We start from the raw sequence: 6,001 nt of genomic DNA, 5'->3' as shown, positions 1-6,001 counted from the left end.
GGCTCACTATGCTGCCCAGCCCGGCCTGGGATCCCTCCCTCGTCTTCCAGATGTTACCCGTTCATTCTAAGTTGGAAACTGATTCATTCAGGACGTGGACAGCACATCCCCCACAGTCTCTCAGCCACGTGCTGCAGTTGAGTCATCCAAGGTCACTGTGATTCCGGGTGTTCTGTTTTATCTGTATGAGCTCACTCTTTTCTGGGAGAGCAGCATCTCTTTTAGTCTTTGGTGTTCTCAAACCTTGCAATGTACTCTTTAGCTCTGGAATCTGCCATCACCGAGAAGGGCACTCAGAGCTTAATCTGAACTATATTTTTCCTCTTTTTTTTTTTGCCTATTTAGTTGGTGATTATCTTTTCCACCTTTTTCCTGCATGCTTAAATTTTCCTTTTCCCCTTGTTGGGCCAGTGGGATGGCTCAGCAGATAAAGGCAGTGAGCCTAACACCATGTGTTGTCCCTGTGAATCCCTGGCTGGCTTGGAACTTGCTCTCAAGACATTTGTAGAAGGTGAGAACTGACACCTGTAAGCTGTCCATTGTCTTCCGATCTATACATACACGCACATATGCCAGTGAACACACAAACACATATACGTACACAATAGATAGATGTAATGCTTTTTCTGCTTTTTGAATGTTGTATTTTCTAAATTTGATTTTCCTTCCCCTCAATTTGGTTTCCTACTGTTTTATCTTCTTATCCTGGAAATTTCCTCTATTTCCCATCTCCTTTTTTAAAGATTTATTTTTATTTCTATGTATGTGTGTGTGTGTGTGTGTGTGAGTGCGTGCGTGCGTGCGTGCGTGAGTGCATGTGTGCATGTGTGTGTGTGTGTATTATGTATGTGTGCATGTGTGAATATCTGCCATATGTGTACTGTTGTTGAAGGAGGCCAGAAGAGGGCATCAGATTCCATGGAGTTGCAGAAAGCTGTTAGCTTCATGATGTGGCTGGGAACTGAACTCTGATCCTCTGGAAGCAAACACTCTTAATTGCTGAGACATCTGTCAAGTCCCTATTTTCTGTCTTTCCAATGGAAAGAACTTGTTTTCAATCTTAGAGTTTAGGAATTATACTGGATTTTTATTTTCATTTTTAAAAGTCTAACTTTTTTTTTTAAGATTTATTTATTATTATACATAAGTACACTATAGCTTTCTTCTGACACACCAGAAGAGGGTGTCAGATCTCGTTATGGGTGGTTGTGAGCCACCATGTGATTGCTAGGATTTGAACTCAGGACCTTTAGAAGAGCAGTCAGTGCTCTTACCTGCTGAGCCATCTTGCCAGCCCAAAAGTCTAACTGTTTTAAAACTAAATATAAATAGTATTTATAAAAATGCTGGCACTATGCCAGAAGTTGGAAAGAGCCTAGATGTCTATCATCTGTAGAATAGATAATAAAATGTAGTACATTTATATCATGGAATATTTTTCAGCTGTTAGAAAAAATGTAATTATAAAATTTTCAGGTTATAAAATCAATAGAGGTAGCAACATTTATCCTGAGTAAGGTAACCTAGATGCCCAAAGATATATATTGCATGTTTTCTATTCCATATAGATGTTAGATTTAATCTTTAAATATGTGTGTTTTAGTCCAAATAACCACAGGGGTTACATAGCTAGTAAGGGACGGGGGGGGTGAGGAGGGGATCTGTGAAGGAAGGAGCAATAGAATACAGTGATGTGGAGATGAAGGAGACGCTAGACAAGGTGGAGTGAATGGGGAGCAGGGGAAGGGCAAGATAAAGGAAGGAACGTGAAGGGAAAGGTAATCATCAATATTTCCCCACTGCAGACCTTTCAACTTACAGCAGCAATCTGCATATAAGATATACTTGTAAAAGTAACTTTTATTCACCCGATATCTGCTATTCTGGCTTCTCTCTCAGTCTCTGACTGAGTTGCTTTGCTTGGCCTCACACTAACTTTGGCAATCTGTTTTAATCTTTTGGCTCTTCTCCTTGTCTGTCTTGTTCTGTCTTCCCAGTGTCTAGCTTGTTCTCTCTCTGTAGCCTGTCTCTCTATAACTGTCCCAGTAAAACTGCCCCCTCCTCTCTCTCTATCTCCACTACTCTCTCTTACATAGCTTCCCTTTCCTCTCTTGGTCATATCCTATTCTGTCAAATCTCTTCTCTGGTTCATCACTTTTTTTCTGCCACTCAATTAGACATCACTTTCAAACATGGGTGCTTCCTTCTACTAACTTAACTTTACCTTCATTATTTGGGATTAAAGATGTATACTAAGGCCAGAGCCACAGCACAGCTAGTAACAAGTTTGGTTTGTTTTTTTTTTTTCTTCAGTGAATAACCCAATCTCAGGTTTTCTTCAGTAAATAACACAATTTTGGGGTTCACAGTGTGATCAGATAGCCTACAACATATACTGGTCTAGTAGTGGCACAGATGTTATAGGAATAACTAATCAGTTTCCAAAATGAAACCATACACGACACTGATAAAGTGGCCAAGAACCTAAGACCAGCTAGGTCATGGACCCTAGGAGAAACCCTACCACTCATTACTCCACTAAAGGAATCTAACCATCAAATGACCCCTAATGACATTGCTATGCCCATAGAACAGAGCATCACCCAGCCCTCATCCGAGAAGCCTCTTCTTGCAGTAGATGATGATTAGCACAGAAACCCACAACGGAACATTGAGAAGAGGCAGTGGACACAAAGTCCTGCCCCTAACCAAGAAGCTATGTGCAATTGATACCTATTGGGAAAAGGAAAAAATCCATTTTCCCCAGGGAGTGTCACTGCATATATTAACCACTAGGCCCCATTAGCAGGAGTTATTGGCAAATGAAAAACAAACTCCATGGATTGTGTGTGTGTGTTTGTCTTTTTTTGTCTTATTGTTTTTATAAGTTTTTTCCCTTTTTTGGGTTTTTTTTTTTTTTTTTTTTTTTTTTTTGGTTTTTTGAGACAGGGTTTCTCTGTGTAGCCCTGGCTGTCCTGGAACTCACTCTGTATATCAGGCTGGCCTCAAACTCAGAAATCCACCTGCCTCTGCCTCCCAAGCGCTGGGATTAAAGGCGTGTGCCACCACTGCCCAGCTTTTTCCCATCTTTTAAGAGGAAGTGAGAGAATATTAAATTAGGAAGGTGGGGAGATAGAAAGGACCTAGAAGGAGTTGGTGAGAGGAAAGAATATGACTAGGATATATTGTATAAAAACTTTTCAGCCAGGTGGTAGTGAGGCACACCTTTAATCCCAGCACTCAGGAGGCAGGTGGATCATTGAGTTCAAGTCCATCCTGGTCTACAGAGCAAGTTCCAGGACACCCAGGACTACACAGAGAAAGCTTGTCTTAAAATAAAGCAAAACAAATTAACTAAAAGCTTTTTTTAATTAAAAAAAATTATTTGTAAACTCAAAAACTCAAATGTAAATTGTATTCACAAAGATACATAGACATTTTTTAAAATTTTTTATCTATAGAGTCTCATGTAGCCTAAGTTGGGTCCAACATACCATGTAGTCAAGACCAACTTTTGAACTACTGACCCTCCTGCCTTCACCTCTCAATTGTATGTGCCTTTATGCCAGGGTAAAAAATATGAATACGAACTTTAGCAAACAATTTTAAAGTCTAAATTAAGGAAGCCACTCAAACAAATGGTGGTGTTTGTTTGTTTGTTTGGTTGGTTGGTTGGTTTGGTTTTTTGAGACCTCAGTTCTCTATGTAATCCTGGCTGTCCTGAAATTCCCTCTGTAGACTGGTCTCTGCTGGTCTTGAACTTACAGAGATCAGCTTGCCTCTACCTCCCGAGTGCTGGGAGTGTGCCACCACAGCCCGGCTATGTAGCAATTTATTTGTGAGTTCAGAACAATAAAGTGTTTTTATTTTTTAAAAATATGGTGTTGTGCTTTTTTTTTTTTAAGATTTATTTATTATATATAAGTACACTGTGGCTGTTTTCAGACGCACCAGAAGAGGGAGTCAGATCTTGTTACGGATGGTGGTGAGCCACCATGTGGTTGCTGGTATTTGAACTCAGGACCTTCAGAAGAGCAGTCAGGGCTCTCATCCGCTGAGTCATCTCTCCAGCCCTGGTGTTGTGCTCTTTAACTTGGGTCCGGCAGAATGGCTTCCACAAAGAAGGGTGGCTAGAAGAAGGGCTGTTCTGCCATCAATAAGGTGGTGACCCTAGAATATATCATCAACATTTACAAGTGCAACCATGGAATGGGCTTCAAGAAGCCTGCTCCTCGGACACTCACAGAAATTCAGAAATTTGCCATGAAGGAGATGGGAACTTCATATGTGCACATTGACAACAGGCTCAATAAAGCCACCTGGGCCAAGGGAATAAGGAATGTTCCATATCACTTCTGAGTGAGTTTGTCCAGAAAGTGTAATGAGGATGAGGATTCACCAAACAAGCTCTACACATTGGGTAATTTACGCACCTGTTACCATATTCAAAAATCTACAGACGGTCAATGTGGATGAGAACTAACCTGCTGAATGTCAAATGGCATTTGACAGTTCTGCAAGTTTATTTGACATTCATACATACATATATATATGGATACATATATATGTATATATACATATACACATATACACATATACACATACATATACATACATATGGTGTTGTATATATAGGTGATTGCCGTAAAATACTCTCTACTTTGCTACATTATTGAATTTGGGGATGGGGGACAAGATCTCAAGTGATCCAGCCTGGCTTTAAACTCACTATGTAATTAAGATTAGCCTTGAGCTTCTCCTGCTTCAGTTTACCAAGTGTTTGGATAAGGACTGTGTTCCAATGGTTTCCTACCACTGCCTGGCTGCGTAGCACTTTTATTTGTGAGTTCAGAACAATAAAGTGATTTATTGTGGTGGGGTATTTTGCACTAAAATGTTTGAGAAGAAAACATTGAGCTACATGAAAGAATCTGAACACACTGGGCTGTGTTGGCGCACGCCTTTAATCCCAGCACTTGGGAGGCAGAGGCAGGCGAATTTCTGAGTTCAAGGCCAGCCTGGTCTACAGAGTGAGTACCAGGACAGCCAGGGCTACACAGAGAAACCCTGTCTCGAAAAACCAAAATAAATAAATAAATAAATAAATAAATAAATAAAATAGTCTGAACACAAGAAATTTCACAGTGTGTGGATTATTTATACAAAGTCCTAGAGCAGACAAAACAAACCTATAATACATTGGATAGGTGTTGTTTGGTGGTAAGAGAAGTGTTGATTACAGATGGGCAGGAGGAAACTGGGGGTATGTGATGGAAATATCCTACATTTTCCACTGGATTGTCAGAACGTGTCTGTCAGAAGTCACTGGACCACACACTTAAAATGAGTTTATATAAACTATATACTGACAAAGTTGATTTTTTGCAAGAGACAGATGAAAGAAGATTGGAAGTGCTAACTTCCTAAGTGCATTTGGGGCATCTCAATGGAAGGTCAGACAAAGATGTATCCTTGCAAAACTTCCAGTGTCAGGGTATTGAGTCTTCCTTTTAAACTGACAGATCTAATAGACCCGCCTCCTCTTCTTCGTCTTCTCCCTCCCTCCTCTCCCCTTCCCCTTTCTCCTATTTCCCCTCCTCCAATAAGGTCTTGTATAGCCCAGACTAGCCTGGAAATAGCTATGTAGTGAAGGGCAGTCTTGAACTTCTCATCCTCCTGTCTCCACCTGCCAAGTACTAGGATTACTAGTTGTGTGTCCCGGATTTGCTTTATGCTGTGCTGGGGATTAAACCCAGGGCTCTGTGCTAGCACTCTACCAACTGAGCCATACCCCAAGCCCAGCAGATGCAACTCTTGTCATTTTCTGCCTGCAAAAGGAAAGTGTACCTGCTGGGGCCTCCCAGTACAGAGTTGGAAAAGACTGGTGAGGCTTCCTAGCCCTACAAGCACAGCTCACCTTAGCTTCTTTCTCTTATTGAAATCATTTACTGCTTCTCTGACCTTACTCTCTCCAGACACGTCTTCCCTAGCTCCTGAGGTT

The 6,001-nt window shown here is 40.9% G+C and overlaps 1 pseudogene; it reads left to right on the top strand.

Annotated features, from left to right (window-relative positions):
* The first annotated feature begins 4,098 nt into the window (after positions 1-4,098).
* Positions 4,099-4,483, top strand: LOC116089180 (annotated as a pseudogene).
* Positions 4,484-6,001: the final 1,518 nt, after the last annotated feature.

The sequence above is a fragment of the Mastomys coucha genome, unplaced genomic scaffold, assembly GCF_008632895.1.
Source record: "Mastomys coucha isolate ucsf_1 unplaced genomic scaffold, UCSF_Mcou_1 pScaffold14, whole genome shotgun sequence".
Classification (NCBI taxonomy): Eukaryota; Metazoa; Chordata; class Mammalia; order Rodentia; family Muridae; genus Mastomys; species Mastomys coucha.
The sequence above is the reverse complement of the archived record's forward strand: the minus strand, read 5'-3'. Positions and strand labels throughout refer to the sequence as shown.